This window comes from Equus asinus, chromosome 28, assembly GCF_041296235.1.
Source record: "Equus asinus isolate D_3611 breed Donkey chromosome 28, EquAss-T2T_v2, whole genome shotgun sequence".
Taxonomy (NCBI): domain Eukaryota; kingdom Metazoa; phylum Chordata; class Mammalia; order Perissodactyla; family Equidae; genus Equus; species Equus asinus.
In genome coordinates, this window is record NC_091817.1 from 23,116,462 (window position 1) to 23,136,504 (window position 20,043).

The 20,043-nt window shown below is 44.7% G+C and overlaps 1 pseudogene; it reads right to left on the reverse strand.

Moving 5' to 3' along the window:
- Positions 1–3,160: 3,160 nt before the first annotated feature.
- The window catches only part of LOC106822260 (liver carboxylesterase-like), a 35,379-nt pseudogene continuing 18,496 nt past the window's right edge, over positions 3,161–20,043 (reverse strand).

The following is a 20,043-nucleotide window of genomic DNA, read 5'->3' on the forward strand; positions in this document are numbered from 1 at the left end:
ATATTCTCTGATCACAACGTAGAAATCAATGACAAATAGATCATCAGAAAATTTCCAAACACTTTGAAATTAAACAACAAACTTCCAACGTACCCGTGGGGCAAAGGAAAAACTCACAAGGGCGATTAGACAGTGAGTTCAGGGATGGGTGAACTGCAGATAACACAAGAGGATTGATGTCACCTGCAGAGGCATGGGTACTCAGGGGACACTCCTGTTGTTGGCACTCAGAAGTGTGTTTATTAAAGTGAGTTTGTCCCTGATGAGCTAATTTTCAGAAGCAAGAACCTAGGAATTGGGTGATTTGCAAAAGTATATTCACTGAAGCAAGTTGTCATTGATCAACTGAACAAGTTCAAAACCAATTCTGGTGGCTACTTATTACCATGGGTACACAACAATAAGCCTGTTACAGGGGCCAGCCCGGTGGCGCAGCAGTTAAGTGCCCACATTCCACTTCGGTGGCCAGTGGTTCAGATCAGGGTGTGGACATGGCACTGCTCATCAAGCCATGCTGTGGTAGGCGTCCCACATATAAACTGGAGGAAGATGGGCATGGATGTTAGCTCAGGGCCAATCTTCCTCAGCAAAAAGAGGACGATTGGCAGCAGATGTAAGCTCAGGGCTAACCTTCCTCAAAAAAATAAAAAGAGCCTGTTACTAAGTTTGTGGGAACGTATTTATTTTCAATATGAAAAAATCTATTTTTTTCTACTAGTGAAAAATCAGAAAATAAAGCTTTTAAATGCTAATTATAATATCATCAAAAAACATCAAATACTCATGGATACTTTCAATGGAAGATATGAAGACCCCTGATTTAAGGACAATAAAACATTCCTAGAGAAATTAAAGAAGATCCAAAGAAGTGGAAAGAGGAACCATGTTCATACATTTGAGCTCTCGTTATTGAGATATCAAATCTCCCCAAACGGATGTGCAGAATGAATTCAATCCAAATGAGAAATCCAGCAGGCTTTTCTTTTGCGATAAATTTAAACACTGACTCTAAAACTTATACGGAAACTGAAAGGACCTTGAAAAATGTCAGAGGACTTACACTACTAAATATCAACACTTACCATAAAGGTCCGTGGACACCTACCTCACCATACACAAAAATTAACTGAGGACACATCAAACTAAATGTGGAAACTAAACTATAAAGCTTTCAGAAGAAAACGTAGGAGAATATTTTCATGATATCAGGATGGACAAAGCTTTCTCAGAGAGGATACAAAAGCATTAATCAGAAAAGAAACGAATGATAAATTGGACTTCATCTAAATTGAAAACTTCTGCTTATCAAGAGACATCATTAGGAAGGCAAGAAGACAAGCCACAGACTGGGAAAAACATTCACAATATGTACATCTCACAAAGGAATCAAATCTGGAATATATGAGAATTCTCACCCCATGAATAAAAAGACAAAAACCTCATTAAAAATGGGCGAAAGACTTGAGCAGGCATTTGACAAATGAAGCTGTCCAAATTGCCAATAAGCACATGGAAGGAAGCTCAGTATCATCAGCCGTCCAGGGAACGTGACTGAAACCACAGTGAGTACCATTACACACCCGCCCAAAGGGCTAAAAATAAAAAATAAAGCAACTAACTACACCGCGTACTGGCACAGATGCAGAGTGTACATTGCTGGGAGGAGTTAAAATGTAAAACCACTTTGTAAAACTGAGTGCTGGCATCCAGGAGTGGTTTCTCTTGTCCTGGTCGGGCCTCAGCCTTAGGCAGACCCTGTGTCCCTTGGTCGTGGAGAGGGGGCTTTCTCAGTGGTTCTGCCCCTCCCCAGCAGTAAAAGATCTCTAGGGACAAGGAACCACGTGGGTCTCCTGTCCCTTTCACAGGAGTAGAGGGATTTTAAATTTTCCTCTTCTGCAGCCTCAATAGCTCTCCCCAGGGCCCTGAGGGAGGCGGGTTTGCTGCCCTTGCCCCTGTGGTTTAGGGAGTTTCTTCCTAAGGGAGGAGTGTCTGAGCAGCACTTCATGCCTGTACCCTTGAGGCAGGCTTTCTCTGGTCTTCCTACCTGTTCCCCATCTTTCTCAGGAGCCCCTGATGGAGGTCCATGGAGAAGAGTCTGTGTACAATCCCACGTGGGTCAGTGGCTCTGAGGACTTTATAGCCTCATACCAACCCACATTTGGCCGTTAGCACTTGACCAGGAATTTTAGAGTAGTTCTACTCACACCCACGGTGAACCCATCTTCCAACTGCAGGAGACAGTGAGTCAGCATCCACATCCCATCTCTGCTCCACAATGCCTGTCTTCCTGAGACCTCAAGCTGATTGCTCACCCGCAACCTCAGCTCTTTGAATGGTTCGGGAAAGTCATGATTTTGAGGAGAGTCCAGCATTTTCTTGCGGTTAGGGTGGGAGTGTCACTCCCTAGAGCTTTCTACAACCTCCAGAAGCCACAAGACACCCCAGGGATTCTGAAAGAGGCAGTTTTAGGGTGACACTTGAGGGACTCCTTCCAAGGTGGTCACTGCTTGGACCTTGAGTGGTCCAGGCTACAGAAGGGGCTCAGACAAGTTGTTGGAAGAGACGGCCTCAGTGAGTGGCCTGCGAGGATACTGTGCATGTTGAAGAAAGGATTGTGGGCCTACGGAAACGACAATAAGGTCCACAAAACATGCCACTGAGTCACCACGGCACCTCCTCCCCTCTCCTACTCCAGGTACATCATCAGTCTATGCCACCTCCACCTCTGCATTTAGCTCCACATGGCGGAGAGGGACACTACACCCTCGCTACCCCACATCTTGTTACTGGAAGTTGTTGAGGGCCCAGAGACCCCAGCAGTTCCCAGGCCCAACCTGCTGGATTCTGTTTATCCAGAGGCCAACCTAGACTGGCCAGAGGCACCTTTCTGCTTATGGTGCCCTTTCTCTTCATCCTTCTCTCTCTAAGGAGGATGGCTTAACCTCCAGCCCAAGACACAGACTCGGACTTGGTGTCCAAAAGAACATTTATTCCCAAAATTGACCATTGATACAGAAATTCCCCCTCCCTGGCCACTACCCCCTCCTATGAGACAATTCCCCAGCCTCCACAATAAGATGCTTCTTTGGGTCTAAACATCTCTTCTAGAACAGCCCTGTGCTAGCTCCCCCAGGCCCCTGAAGCCGGCTGGGCCGCTCATTCACAGCTCAACATGTTCTGTCTGGCGTCGCTTCTCCACTGCCTGCTTGGCCAGGAGCTCGGTCCAGAAAGCCACTTCCTTGTCTTTCAGCTTCCGGGCTGCCTGGGTGGGGATGCCAATCTGCAGGTACCCTTCCTTCTGGTCATAGGCCAGCCAGTGGGGCAGTCCCTTGTCATTGGGGTTCCTGGGAACAGAATCAAGCAGAAATTCCCCAAAACTACTGTGTGATCTCAACAACCCTCTGAGATTTACACAGAACCCATGGTGTCATCTCCGCCAAGAGGCTCATAAGCACAGGGAGCTCACCATCTCCTGGGAAGCCTGTCCATTTTTAGGGCGCTTTCATGTCAGAGGACACAGAGCCAGGAATTTGACAATCAAACATTAGAAGCTACCACTTCCCAAAAGATATGCCCCACAGCTTCCCAACCCTGCTCCATCTTGGCCACCAGCCTCACCCATTCTGAGCAAAGTTGGCCCAGAATTTCATCACCATCTTGCTGAGTTTGATCTCCTCTTCTGAGGCACCCTCTGTGCTACTCAAAGTGTGGTTCATGAGCCTGCAGCATCACTTGAAAGCTTGTTAGTAATTGAGAATCAGAGCCCTTACTCCAAACCTGCTGAGTCAAAAGATGCATTTTAAGAAGTTTTGGGTAATTTATGAGCACATTAAGATTGAGAGTTACTAACCTAGGACTCAGCAAAGGAATGCAGTCAATTCATGAGTGGGCTCCCCTCAGGGTCGCAATGCCAAATCCCAGGGTTTCCACTACAGCAACCTCACCTCCTAGGATTGCTCTTCTTTGGCTCTTGTCTCAATCTCCTTCACCCACCAACATATGTACAAAATCTGACAAATAACGGAGCTGCAATGGCCCTAAGGATTCACCCAACCAGGAAATGCCCAGAGGCACTGGTATGTTACAAACAGGTCTGAGGGGGGTACAAGTTGCCTATAACTATTGAGAGTTAAGGTACTGAAGACATTTGGGAAAGATTTTCTTTAAAATATTACCTTCCTAAATATATTAAATTTAATAAGGTATGAGTTTTAGATAGATATATAGATGGTGGGATAGATAGACAGTTAGATACACATTTTCCCTAATTCAAGGTCAACACCCATTCTAACCTTACTCCCACTCATTCTGATATGCTTTGCTGAGTGGGAAGTGGGTGGTGGCCCTTGAGGAGGACCCTGCCAGTGACCCACCACTCGTCATATTGATGCCGAGGGATGGATTCTTATAATGATCATGAATGAGGGCACATGTCACATTAGAGCAAGAGAAAGACTGGGAACCTTCATAGTTCAACTCTGTTATGGTGAATTTCAGAGATTAAGACCTGGAGAGGAGGAATTTGTCGAAGGGCACCAAACTGAGACTTGAACCCAGATCTCCTAATCCCAAGTTCGTAGTCACCAAAGGGTCATCACCTTTTAAAAATGGGGCCCCGAAGACTGAGAAGAGCTCATCCGTGTGGTCCCCTGTCACTGCCTTGGGTCTCATGTCTGATAAGAAGCTTGGGCTATACTGAAACTCATACACGTAGGTGGGGGCTCCAGCGTCTAAGGAGACATGGATTCACGCACAGTTCATTTTACCTGAGACACACCAGGATGGTCTCCAGAGGCCCTGACCACTCAGGGAATTGGTGGCACACCTGGGTCCTGAGTACACAACAACAATAACATTAATAACAGCTGCCCATTGTGAGTGTCAGCTGTGTGCTGGACACTGTGTGGCCCTGCAGGAAAACCCTGGTTATCAGCATAATAGAGAAACAGTGTTTCAGAAAACTTCCTTGATTTGCCCAAGGGTACATAGCTGATGGAGGTGGAACTGGGTTTTGAGCCAGGTGCTTGTTGAAGGAATGAGCGAACGAAGACTGGCTGAATAAATGAATGAGTGAATCTTGAAACCCTGGGTAAATCCATTCAAAATAACTATCATTATGGGGGCACTGGGTGAAGACACATAAACCCCTTCACCTACTGATGCATTCACACTCAAGAACATCTACATACATGCAGTTGACACCACTGTATTTCATTGATAACAGGCTAGTTTTCATTCCTTTGGAGAATACCTGCAGCTCAACAAACCGCAAACTCAGCCTTTCCTTTTTCTCTGTCAACCTCACATCTCTTGCCTCCTGCTCGGCCTGGTGGTGGCTGAAGAGAGATGAGGGGGTGTAGGAAGGACAAGTTGCCTCTCTGCTGCCCTTTCTCCTCCTCTCCCCTGTCTCCCCCCTCACCTCACCCTCTCCAAGCCCCAGAGATGTCAGTTTTCCTGCTGACGGCTTTACCAGAGCTGCCCATCCCTGCTCCCTCAGGGCTAACTCTTGAGCCACCGGGCCCAGGGAAGTTGGCAGTTTGCAACAATGATAATGCCCACAAGTCTGGCTGGTGGAGAAATTTTACAACTTTTTGGGTACAATATCACATCTGGAAAATGAAGACAGAAGGGAAATGAACAAAAGGATCACTTATAGCCCCACTACTCAGAGACGTCTGCTAATATTTTCACTCATATCCCATTTATATATACAAAATTGGGGTACATTTTTTGTTATTTTCTAATGACAATAATCAGATCTTTAATCGTTAAAGATTCAACCACAAAATGATTTAACAATATACACCACCCCGACATGAGGATGTAGAATAGTTTATGTAATTGTCTCCCTCACCTCCTATAATTGCACCCTTAATTTAGCAAGAGGTGTCGTTTGGAAGAATCACAAGAAATCCAATTGTTAAATAATTGCTTCAAGGTCAAGCAGAACTCATTGAAAGGAGGGGTTTAACCTTGCCTCTGCCACTCAAAAATTTTAGATCATGTTCAGAACCCAACCACAGAAGAAAGACTGTCTGTGAACAAGAGAACTTATTTTTGGCAGGATGCTGCACCAAAAAAAAAAAATCTTTTTTTTTTTTTTTTTTTAACATTCTGCCTTAAACCACTGTGATTTATAAAATTCCCACAATCACAACATGTCTTCAGAGGAAAGTAGGGCACAAATTTGGATAATAACAATTAGGAACAACAAGAAAAGCAGAGCCAAAGAGAGAGCTACTAATCAAAACTACGCAATTTAAAAGTGTCATGCTCTATTTTATTATCATTTTTTATTTTTTTTGGTGAGGAAGGACCTAATAAAATAATGGTAACATTATTTTATTATTTTAACTGACTATCCCAAGTGAGAGAACTAAGAAATTCACACTTTTATACACTGGAAGCCAATTTTGCCATCTGCATCAAGAACTTTAAATGCCCCTACAGTCCAGCCTAGTAATTTCACTTCTAAAAACCAATCCTAAGAAAATTATTAGAGACTTCATAAGATTTATGAACACGAGATCGAGCATAATGCTTTTTGGAGCACCAAAATATGAGCAGCAATCCTAAATAGCCAATAGGACAGGAACGCTAAAGTAAATTTTAATCCATGAAATAATGTATGTTTTCAATGAGTTTTTAATGACATTGGGAAAATACCTAAAATACAAGAGTCTATGAACAAAAATATAGTATAAATTAATTTTTAAATTATATCTAAGACATGGAAATACTATTAGAAGAAAATATATCAAAGATTTATAGAAGATACTTCTAGGTAGAGGAGTGATGAGTAGTGCCTAGTTTCTCCTCCATGTCTTCCCGTATTTTCATAACTTTCTACAACTATAAGAAATTGATTTTATATTCTGAAAAGTTCTGTTTTTTATCAAAGAGGGAGTGATACAAAGACAAAAATGAGAGAACAACGTTGATAAAATCTGTGTAGACCTGGCAAAAGACCCTGAACTCTAGTCATGAAATATCAGATAAAAAACACAAGTCTGCTATAGCTGGACCAGGAGACAGTGCAGACAGGGATCCCACAAAGTAGACACATGGCAGGAGGCAAGACCAAGTTCATGAAAGAACAGATTTGACCCCAGGTGGCCCTTGGCTGAAGAGTTTCCTCAGGACCCTTGGGAGGAGGAAATGGTAACCAGCACCTGTATGTTACTGTCCCGAGTGCCTGGGGACATAATAGGTAGCTGTAGCTACTTTTTATCATGCTTATTATGTCCTTAATTCACAGCCCTCCCAGCACAGTTAGAGGGAGAGGTATGGACAAGTGAACCATTTCCTGGCTTGCAGACTAGATGAAGGAGGGCTCCTAGAAAAGGAGGGGTCCTGTGAGGACCTCAGAATGGACCCAGAAGGGACACCTCCTCTCTAGGCGAGTTCATCCACCATGACCTCACACTCCACCCACAATGGCTTGGGCCAATGTAGAAGGTCCTGTGGTAGACCCAGCACACACTGGGATGGACAAAAACTAGCCGCAGACATTGAGAATTCCAGGCCACCTGCCCTCTCATGTCTCATTGCTCAGTTCTTTGGGCTTTCTTGGTCCCGGACAACTCTCAGGATCCTGTGCTTGGCTTCACTGTACCCACAGCTCCACTGGTTAATAAACTAGTTTCCAGCTAGCTCTGACCTTAGAAATCTTCCAAGACACGTCCTCCAAGATTTCCCATATAGACATAACTTTAGGTGATGAGTCCCTTTAGCACATGTTGACTGTACCTCACCATACCCCCTACTTCTGGGTATGCCAGCCTGACTTCTGCGTCTGGCACCTATAGATCTCTGCCTGAGGACTTTGGCCACCAGAGACCACTCTTGCCATATGTGCAGCAGGTCAAATCATGAGGGAATTAACCTGGGAACCAATTAACCTTGGGAACTGCCTTCAACCAATGACTTATGGGAGTTGGAGGATAAATGCCCCAGTGGCCATGCCGCTGACACGAGATAACCCTGAGAATGTCTTCTGCTAGTTTCTCAGAGCTCCCCAACTCCAGTGTCCATGTGGATACTTGCTTGACAGGGCATCGTGAATTGGCTTCCTTCTCCTTCCCATGTCACTTCCATACTCCTCTACTGGTATTTTCTGGGATCACCTCTCAAATAAACTACTTGTCTTCAGATCCTTTTCTCAGAGTCAGCTTCTGGTGGAACCAAAATAGGACATTGTCCCAACCCAGGCCGTATGGAATTGATCTCAGAGGACTACCTCTTGGCGGTTTCCACTTATCTGTCTATGCTGCAAGGTGGGCAGGATAAGCAGTGAAGCTGGTGGGATCAGTGTCCCTTTGCTGTCCAACCTCTAGGACTTACCTCTGTGGTAATGGGCTACGGTCACAGATGGGACACCAAACATCCCATCTCCAAGCAAGTCCAGGAAGAGGTCCTTCTTTTTGACAGGGTCATCAGTTCCTCCTAAATATGTCTTGGTGGCCACTGGAGTCAGTTCCTTAGGGATATTCTGAAATTGATCAAGAGTGAAAGTGACTGCCACTCTCTGGTGAGTGACACAGCTTCTCTTCTTAGGTTAGTGGTGAACCTCTTGATTCCTGTGCAACCACCCTTTACCCAAAGTGGCAGGAAAAGGCAGAAAAATGGGGGTAGATCCCTCTGGCCCCAGTCTTCACTCTGTCATTTAATGGGTCTGTGATTTGAGGCAAGCCCCTCCTATCTTTGGTCTCAGCCAGTTCCTGGGATTCCCTAGACTCTTACAACAATGGAGTAGGACTTCTACAAGAGAGACGTGGCTGTCGTCTGGTCCAGCTTGCCTTCAGAGAGTGGGTAGCCCATCATCTGTTAAAACAATGGTTAAGCAATTCTGAATTATTAGGAATTAGCAGGAAGAAACAAACGGACCAACCAACCAAATCAATGGAGTCTGAAGGTCACCTTGTCATGTCTTGATGGGCATGGGTTTTGGATAAGCTGGGCAAAATCAGTGAGTCAGAAGGACTTGTCATATCCAGAAACTCAAGGAGTGCAAAGAGGATAGAGTAAATGTTAAGAGAAACTGTCCCAGCTCTTTGCAGTACATATGTGCATATATATGTCAGGCTAGGGTCCCCATAATGGTCACCATGAGAGAGAGGGAAGGCTTAAGCCAGACTTGTGTGGAAGTGAAGGGCTCTGGGCAGAGGACACAGAGCTCACAAATAGCCTCCCTGTCTCAATGACTGAGGACAACCCAAATCCTGCCTTTATGGCTTTAGTCCTTCAATGTAACCTCTAAATTGTTCTGAAGTGAGAACCGCAGAACTCTGCACATAACTACTCCATCCAAACCTCTGCACTAAGGGACTTGACCAAACTCTATCAAGCCTTCTAGGAGCTCAAGGCCCTGTCTTTAGGATGACCCAGTGCCCTTTCAAACCCCTGCCTGAGAAAGCTCCCTGCTGCTAGGAGAATTTACTATTTCTTCTACCCACAGCTGCACATAGGTAGGTAGGTGTCTGAAACCCCTCCTAGAGCAGTTACTTTAAAGAATTTGCAAGTAGAAATCCTTTCTCTGATGTTTAAGATATAAATAAACTACCCCAACTGTTTCCTCAAGGACCTGAGAGCCATCTCTTTGGAACGCAGACTTCAGGAGATGACTTTTGCTCTCTCTCATTCTCTGTGGGAAGGTAAACAGCTAACCTCTTTGGGCACCTTGCTCCAACTTATGCCACTGCCTCCTGTCATAAACACAAGAGAGTTTGTTTCTCCTCTGGGTAGGCACCAATTAACTAATCCAGATAGACCACTCACATGGACAAACCCATGCTTCCATCCCATAGACTTTCCCTGAGCACACTCAGCCTTTAAATAGGCTCCAGGAGTTTCCATGCTGGGGAACCAGAATGCTTCCACATGTCACTGTGCTGGGCCCCAAGCTCCACAAGGACAGAAGCTCCTTTATTCGGGACCTTGTCCTATGTCTCTCTTCATCTGGCTGTTGGATATCCATATAGCATCTCAGGATGTGTGAGAGACCCACGCTTATATACATCGGAAGGTGGACGGACTTCCCTCTGGGAGGAGGTAGAGATAGGTGAAAACTCTCCTACCCCGACCCCCAAACAGCCTAGTACCTGCAAGTGGCTTTCTTCCAGCAGACACCCCCAGAACATCACCACACACCAAGGGCAGGAGGGAGCGCACACCAGAGGAGCAATGGTGGAAACAGGTGACCAGAGCCCTACCTAAGCCTCCCGCAATTACACCTAAGCCCAGAGGGAAGCTCCAGAGTTACACACCTGAGGTGGTGGGGAAAACCCCTACCTGCAATTAGCGGAGAGGCCCCACCTAGCATCCACAATGCCGGGAGGCTCCTGGAGAGAATCCCAAATGGCGCGGTGGCCCGCCAGCTGCCGCCGCCAGCTCCACTGACCAGGCTTTCACCCAGGAGGGGCTCGGGACTACCAGAGATCTCCTGGGAGAGGACTGGGGCTGGGTGGAGCTCCAGCAGCTGGCTCTGTGGCCCGGGGGGGAAACTCCAGAGTTCTGTCCAGGCAGCAGGCAAAGTCTCTACCTGCCATTAGCGGAGAGGCCCCACCCAGCATCCACAATGCCAGGAGGGTCCCAAAGAGGAGAATCCCAGGCAGGGCAGCAGCCGGCCAGCTGCCACTGAACTCAAGGTCTCCAGCTATCCCCCAGACAGGGCAAGGGGCTCCCCAAGATCCTAGGTGAGAGGACTGGGGCTGGGTGGAGTTCCAGTGACCCGGCTCCGTGGCCCAGGGGGAAACTCTACAGTCTCACAGCAGCCTCAGCGATAGCCTCTGCACAGCACTAGTAGAGAGCACCCACCTGGCAACCACAAGGCTGGAAGACCCTGGGACAAAAGTAGCATAGCTAGGTGAGCTAACCACAGACTGCAGAAGATGCCCATAGCTGTGCTGTGACCCATAGTGGACAAGTGAGATTTTGTGGGTGCCGACAGTGACAGAGCTGCAAATATAAGTGATCCTACCCCTGGCTGCTGGGAAAGCCCATAACACTGCTGCAGACCCTAAGGAGGGAGCACATCTAGGTGGTCTGCAACAGTAGGCACCAGCAGCCTGAAGCCCCCTTGTGACAGCCCCCACAGCTGAAGAGGGAACCCATAGGATCACTGTGAATGCGAGGAGGGGCCCAGGCCCAGTTAGCAACAGCTGATAGGGTTCCTGGTTGGTGCAGTATAAACAGCTGTCCCCCCACCACACCAGTAGAAACAAGTGGAAGCAGTAACTAAACTCTATCTCTATGCGGAGGCACAAATCTACACCATCAAGCAATATGAAAAAATATATTAAATCTCCAGAACAGAAGGAAAATGACAAACACACGGAAAACAATCCCAAAGACAATGAAATATATAACCTAAATGATGATGACTTCAAAACAGCCATCATTAAAAAACTGAATGAGTTAAAAGAGAATTCAGATAGACAACTCAACGAGTTCAGGAGCTATGTCACAAAAGAGTTCAATACTATAAAGAAGAATCAAACAGAAATACTGGAAATGAAGAACATAATAGAGGAGATTAAGAAAAATCTAGACACACTGAACAGTAGGGCCGATAATATGGAGGAAAGAATCAGCAATTTGGAAGATAGGAATATAGAAATGCTGCAGGCAGAGGAGGACAGAGAACTAAGACTAAAAAGAAATGAAGAAACTCTCCAAGAATTATCTGACGCAATTAGGAGATGAGACCTAAGGAATATAGGTATACCAGAGGGAGAAGAGAGGGAGAAGGGGGCAGAAAGCCTATTCAAAGAAATAATGGCTGAGAACTTCCCAAACCTGGGGAGAGAGAAGGAACTTCATGTGACAGAAGCCAATAGATCTCCAAACTTTATCAATGCAAGTAGACCAACCCCAAGGCATATAGTAGTGAAGCTAGCAAAAGTCAACAACAAGGAGAGGATACTAAGGGCAGCCAGGCAGAAGACATTAACCTACAAAGGAACCCCCATCAGGCTATCAGCAGATTTCTCAGCAGAAACTTTACAGGCTAGAAGAGAGTGGAATGATATATTCAAAAATCTGAAGGACAAAAACCTGCAGCCGAGAATTCTCTACCCAGCAAAAATATCCTTCAAATACTATGGAGAAATAAAAACTTTCCCAGATAAACAAAAATTAACGGAGTTCATTGCCAAAAAACCTCCTCTTCAAGAAATGCTCAGGAAAACCATCATTCCTGAAAAATCAAAAAAAGGAAAGGGGCTACAAAACCAAGAGAAAAGGAGATAAGTAGAAGGACAACAACAGACAGTAGCAGCTCTCCATCAGAACAGACTAAATCATGGGACGAGAAACAAAGGAAATTGAAGAGAACTGGAAAACAAGACATAAAATGGCAGCAGTAGGCCCCCACATTTCAATAATCACTCTAAATGTAAATGGATTGAACTCTCCAATCAAAAGACACAGAGTGGCAGGATGGATCAAAGAACAAGACCCAACAATATGCTGCCTCCAGGAAACACACCTCAACCCCAAAGACAAACACAGACTCAGAGTGAAAGGATGGAAGACAATACTCCCAGCTAATAATGAACAAAAGAAAGCAGGTGTCGCTATACTAATATCAGACAAAGTCGACTTCAAAGCAAAACAGATAAAGAAAGACAAAGAGGGGCAGTATATAATGATAAAAGGGACTCTCCACCAAGAAGACATAACACTTATAAATATATACGCACCCAACACAGGAGCACCAAAATTTGTAAAGCAACTCTTAACAGAACTAAAAGAAGACATCAACAACAATACAATAATAGTAGGGGACCTCAACACCCTATTAACACCAATGGATAGAACATCCAGACAGAAAATCAACAAGGAAATTATAGAATTAAATGAAAAATTAGACCAGATGGACTTAATAGATATATATAGAACACTTCATCCAAAAACAGCAGGCTACACATTCTTCTCAAGTGCGCATGGAACATTCTCAAGAATAGATCATATTTTGGGAAACAAAGCAAGCATCAATAAATACAAGAGAGTTGAAATAATATCAATCATCTTTTCTGATCATAATGCTATGAAACTAGAAATCAACTACAAGAATAAAGCAGAGAAAGGTGCAAAAATGTGGAGACTAAACAACACGCTACTGAACAAACAATGGATTATTGAAGAAATTAAAGAAGAAATCAAATATTATCTGGAGACAAATGAAAATGAGAACACGTCATACCAAATCATTTGGGATGCAGCAAAAGCAGTCCTAAGAGGGAAATTCATTGCAATACAGGCTCACCTCACTAAACAAGAAAAAGCTCACATAAGCAACCTCAAACAACACCTAACAGAATCAGAAAAAGAAGAACAAACAAAGCCCAGAGTCAGTAGAAGGAGAGAAATAATAAAAATAAGAGCAGAAATAAACTATATTGAAACAAAAAAGACAGTAGAAAGGATCAATGAAACAAAGAGTTGGTTCTTCGAAAAAATTAACAAAATCGACAAACCCTTAGCCAGACTCACCAAGAAAAGAAGAGAGAAATCTCAAATAAATAAAATTAGGAATGAGAGAGGAGAAATCACAACAGATACCAAAGAAATACAAGGGATCATGAGAGAATACTATGAAAAACTATATGCCAACAAATTGAACAACCTAGAAGAAATGGACAAATTCCTGGACTCTTACAACCTCCGCAAACTGAACCAGGAAGAAATGGAGAATCTGAATAGGCCAATCACAAGTAAGGAAATAGAAACGGTAATCAAAAACCTCCCCAAAAATAAGAGTCCAGGACCAGATGGCTTCTCTGGAGAATTCTACCAAACATTCAAAGAAGATTTAATACCTATCCTTCTCAAACTATTCCAGAAAATTGAGGAAGATGGAGTACTCCCTAACACATTCTATGAAGCCAACATCACTCTGATCCCCAAACCTGACAAGGAGCACACAAAGAAGGAGAACTACAGGCCGATATCACTGATGAACATAGATGCAAAAATCCTCAACAAAATTCTGGCAAACTGAATACAGCAATACAGCAAAAAGATTGTACACCATGATCAAGTGGGATTTATACCAGGGACACAGGGACAGTTCAACATCCACAAGTCAATCAACGTGATACACTACATTAACAAAATGAGAAACAAAAACCACATGATCATCTCAATAGATACAGAGAAAGCATTCGACAAGATCCAACACACATTTATGATAAAAACCCTCAATAAAATGGGTATAGAAGGAAAATACCTCAACATAATAAAGGCCATATATGACAAACCCACAGCCAACATCATACTCAACGGACAAAAACTGAAAGCCATCCCTCTGAAGATAGGAACAAGACAAGGGTGCCCACTTTCACCACTCCTATTCAACATAGTACTGGAGGTGCTGGCCAGAGCAATTCGGCAGGAAAAAAGAAATAAAAGGAATCCAAATAGGCAATGAAGTAGTAAAACTCTCGCTGTTTGCAGACGACATGATCTTATATATAGCAAACCCCAAAGAATCCATAGGAAAACTATTAGAAACAATCAACAGCTACAGCAAAGTTGCAGGGTATAAAATCAACATACATAAATCAGTAGCATTTCTATACACTAACAATGAACCAACAGAAAAAGAAGTCAAGAACTCAATCCCACTCACAATCACAACAAAAAGAATAAAATACCTTGGGATAAATTTAACCAAGGAAGTGAAAGATTTATACAATGAAAACTACAAGACTTTCTTGAAAGAAATTGACGACGACATAAAGAGATGGAAAGACATTCCATACACATGGATTGGAAGAATAAACATTGTTAAAATGTCCACACTACCTAAAGCAATCTACAGATTCAACGCTATCCAATCAGAATCCCAAGGACATTCTTTACAGAAATTGAACAAAGAATCCTAAAATTCATATGGGGCAGCAAAAGACCGCGAATTGCTAAAGCAATGCTTAGTAAGAAAAACAAAGCCGGAGGCATCACAATCCCTGACTTCAAAACATACTACAAAGCTACAGTGATCAAAACAGCATAGTACTGGTACAAAAACAGGTGCACAGATTAGTGGAACAGAATTGAAAGCCCAGAGATAAAACCACACATCTACGGACAGCTAATCTTTGACAAAAGAGCTGAGGGCCTACAATGGAGAAAAGAAAGTCTCTTCAACAAATGGTGCTGGGAAAACTGGACAGCCACATGTAAAAGAATGAAAATCGACCATTCTTTTTCACCACTCACAAAAATAAACTCAAAATGGATCAAAGACCTAAAGATTAGGCCTGAAACAATAAGTCTTCTAGAAGAGAATATAGGCAGTACACTCTTTGACATCAGTTTCAAAAGAATCTTTTCGGACACTACAACTCCTCAGATGAGGGAAACAATAGAAAGAATAAACAAATGGGACTTCATCAGACTAAAGAGTTTCTTCAAAACAAGGGAAAACAGGATTGAAACAAAAAAACAGCCCACAAACTGGGAAAAAATATTTACAAGCTACTTATCCGACAAAGGATTAATCTCCATAATATACAAAGAACTCACACAGCTTAACAACAAAAAAACAAAAACAACCCGATCAAAAAATGGGCAGAGGACATAAACAGACATTTCTCCAAAGAAGATATAAGTATGGCCAATAGCCACATGAAAAGATGTTCATCATCACTAATCATCAGGGAAATGCAAATCAAAACTACACTAAGATATCACCTTACACCCGTTAGATTGGCAAAAATATCCAAAACGAAGAGTGACAAATGTTGGAGAGGTTGTGGAGAAAAAGGAACCCTCATACACCGTTAGTGGGAATGCAAACTAATGCAGCCACTACGGAAAACAGTATGGAGATTTCTCAAAAATTTAAAAATAGAAATACCCTATGACCCAGCCATCCCACTACTGGGTATCTATCCTAAGAACCTGAAATCAGCAATCCCAAGAATCCCATGCACCCCTATGTTCATCGCAGCATTATTTACAATAGCCAAGACGTGGAACCAACCTAAATGCCCAGAAACTGATGACTGGATAAAGAAGATATGGTATATATACACAATGGAATACTACTCAGACATAAAAAAGGACCAAATTGTTCCATTCGCATCAACATGGATGGACCTTGAGGGTATTATGTTAAGTGAACTAAGCCAGACAGAGAAAGACGAACTCTATATGACTCCATTTATAGGTGGAAGTTAACATATAGACAAGGAGAACAGATCGGTGGTTACCAGGGAAAAGGGGAGGTGGGGGGAGGGCACAAAGGGTGAAGTGGTGTACCCACAACATTACTAACAATAATGTACAACTGAAATCTCACAAGGTTGTAATCTATCATAACCTTAATAAAAAAAAAAAAAAAATAGGCTCCAGCCTTTAGCTTCAGGGACTTCAGCTCAGTTCACGCTGGACTCTTTTCCTGGTGGTATAAATGAATAAAACCTGTCCTCACCTCTTCAGCTAGTCCTCACCTCTTCACTCCTCCTAGCTTTTAGCAGTCAATTTTAACAAAAGAGGCAGCAAGCTCCCCTGAAACTTCCCATTTAAATGATTGGAGGTGTGTGTGGGATTTATGGAGAAACCATGAAAGCACCAAGCCCAAGGGGAGAGGCTGCAGGGCCCCAGCCTCACACTCCTTCAGCCCCGAGCTCCTTCCCTTTCCAGGCCTCGGTTTTCTCATCTTTCCTGTGATTGTCTCTACAGGCCCTCCCAGCATTGACATTTCTGCATTCTTAGATTGGAGCGCAATCAGAGAGGCTTTGGGGAGAGAGGTCCCCAAGGCTGCACACTCAGGTGGCAGTTGGGCCATCGCTGAGAAGGTTTCCACGGAGATATCAACTTGTGTGAAAAGGACTGCCGTCCTGGACCCCGAGGAGGGTCTGGAGAAGGAGGAGCTCCTGTGACCTGAGATGGGAGAGGTGATGTGAAGGGCAGGGGAGGTGAGTCTGAGAGACCAGCACATTCTCACCATTGGAATAATCCAGCCAAACTCTTGCTTGTTGATTCCGACGATGTAGGGAACAGTGTTGAACTTCTTTTCAGCCAGAATCTCCTCAGGCATCCTTGGCAGCAGCACTCCATCAACCACAGCGGGCAGGAAGGGATGGCTCTGGGGAAGAGGGAGAACAGTGTCTGTGCTTCGTCTCTCAAGGAAACACCTGCCTCCGCATCTCCACCTGTCTGAGTGCAAGGCCAGCACCACAGACCTGCATGCCCATGGCAGTGACCACAGAACTGAGAGTCGCATCAAAGGAGGCTAAGTCTGTGTGACCCCAGAGGGCAGCACTTCGACCAGGGGCTAGAGGTGGTAAGGTGATGGAGGCAAGTCTCTCACAAATGGGAACATACATGCATATATATCCATATTTACATATACTAATAAGCATATATTTAAGTATTCAGATGTATACACACACATACATATTTATATATATTTCAATTTGAAGTATACATATATCTATGTGTGTATCTCTCATATACCCAGCCCTCATTATAATATGCTCCTTATCATCATCATCTCATGAATCCACAACTGTAGCCATTTTTCCACAGCTTCATCACACCCTACGGATGTTACTCTAGCCTTTCCAGAGAAGCCTGACAGCAAATTTCCTCCTCCTTTTTCTGGGTGGGCTGCAGGGTTGATCCATTAACACTGAACGCACAGCTGACAGCGCTGTGACCCACGCCTGAACGAAGCTCATCAAACACACGCACTTTCTCCCATGTTGGGGCACATATCACCCCCTTCTTGTGCTGAGAAAAACTAGACAGCATGTCACCACTATGCTTGGGGGAGATTTTCAACAGAGAAACCACCAATAGTAAGCAGAAAAATCTGAAAAACGTGGCACTAAACAGACCATGAAAAAGACACTTGTGAACACTATGAAAGATGAAACAAGAAGACACAGTGTTGCCTTGTTGGATATCAAATGGGAACATACGTGTCATCACATGACTCACACTTTTGGCCCCTCTAAGCATGTCCGTGAATGACCACAAAAGTGCCCGGAGTCTTGATTTCATGTAACAAATACATTTCAGTGGTAGTGAATTCACAAAAACAGAATTCACGATTAATGACAACTGACAGTATCTCTCTGTCTATATTTAAACATGAGCTATTCTTGATGAGTGGTTTGCTTCAAGGAGGCCGTGAGCTCCTCATCACCCAAGGTGCCTAAATTAAGACTTGACTCCCTATCAGAGAGGAATAGCAGGAGAAAAAGAATCAGGGATGGGCTCACGTTGTGTGGATAAATGTCTTAATTTTAGGTTTTACTGTTGATGGGAAATATTTGCATGACCACAGATCCTGCAAAGCCTGACTCACACGTCAGCACCTGGAAAGCTGGTTGTGGGTACAGTTATATTTCATAGTTGGTCACAGCAGTTACTAAGAGCGTGGGTTGTGGAGCCAGACTATCTGGATTTGAAACCCGGCTCTGCCAATTACTAGCTGGTCCCTTGGGAAAGCGATTTCACCTGTTTGTGCCTCACTTTCCTCATCTATAAGACAGTTTCTTTTGGGGCTTAGATGGCTGAAGCCAAGCAGAATGCTCAGCACAGTCCCTGGTACCTGGAAAGGGCTGGGTAAACATTAGATATTATTCATGAGCAGCGTTGTTCCATATCCCTCGTATAGACCCCAGCCCCTTGTGCCATATTTCCAGCTCCACATACTATGTGTCATATTCTCCCTTGGATGGCAGGTGAAACTGGACAACCCCCAGGCTTTGAGACCCTGTGATTCCCAGGACCTGTGTCTGCTCCACAAGGGCCAATGACGATGAGCCAGTTCTGGCTGCAGAGGAGAAGTTGTGTCAAGTGATCTGACTCAGCAGGTCAAGGGCCCACATCCTAATGCAATATGGCTGACAATAGGGCCAAGGATCTGGGTGCCACACTGCTCTCTTCTAAAGGCTGTGCAGTTCAGAAAGGGCTGTTGTGGGAAGCCACCTAAAGGAGCAACTCCTTCTGGGAGGAAGACACACGGCAGCCCACATGGGGGAGGTGCCTGCCATCTGCAGTGGGCCTGAGGAATGAACAGTATTCCAAACAATGGGAATGGCATGAGCACAGTGACCGAGGTGTCACTGTGTAGCACTAATCCCTGGAACCTCAGACCTCGGGAGCCCTGGGCTTGGAGGAAGGCTGTGGGGCATGGACAGAGAGAGAGCAGATGGTGCAGCACACTTTCTGCACCATGTTCGGCACAGAGCAGGGGCTCACATATGCTTTGCAGGATAACTCCATGGAGGTGAGGGGACTTGTCTTGTAGGAGGGTCAGCCTTTTAAGAAGGGGCGACATGCCCTGACCTGTGTCTACAAGGGTAAGTCTGGCTGCGCCGTGGGGCATGGGACTAGGAGGGAGCATAGAGGTGGAAGATAGTGAAATTCCAGGAGACAGGCAACGAAGGCCCAATTGAAGCAGCATCTAGTGGGGGCTGATGGACACCAGCAACAGTGGGAAGGGCAGTGATCACCACTGTCCAGAGTGGCTGCAGGTGGCTGCCCTGTGTGGGGCTCCTGCATCCCCTGGCTCAGGTCAGAAACCCAGGGTCCTGCTTCATTCCTTTTCTTTCTCTTATGCTCTACATCCTGTCCATTAGCAAATCCTGTCAGCTGTTTCTTCAAAAGTTCCAGGCCAGGCCCCCCCAGCTGCTGTCCTCGCATCTGCTCTGCCCCTTCCCCACCTTCCATTTAACACAGCCATCAGTGAGCCCTTTGTAACATCCAAGGTCACTCACTCCTCTGTTCAGGACCCTCCCAAGACTTCCCATCACACTTGGAATCAAAATCCAAGTCCTTGAAAGGACCACCCCCCACCTCCCATTCCCTTTTCAGCCTCAGACCTATTCCTCTCCTCCTCCACTCCAGCTACACTGGCCTCCTGCCTCAGGGCCTTTGCAGCTGCTCTTCCTTCTGCCTGGAACACTCCTGACAGCTGACAAGTCCTCCAACACTTGGCTCAAATGTCACCTTCTCATGGACCATTCCAAACTCTGCCATGTAAATTCAGATCACTGGCAAACTCCAGCCCCATTTCCCAAT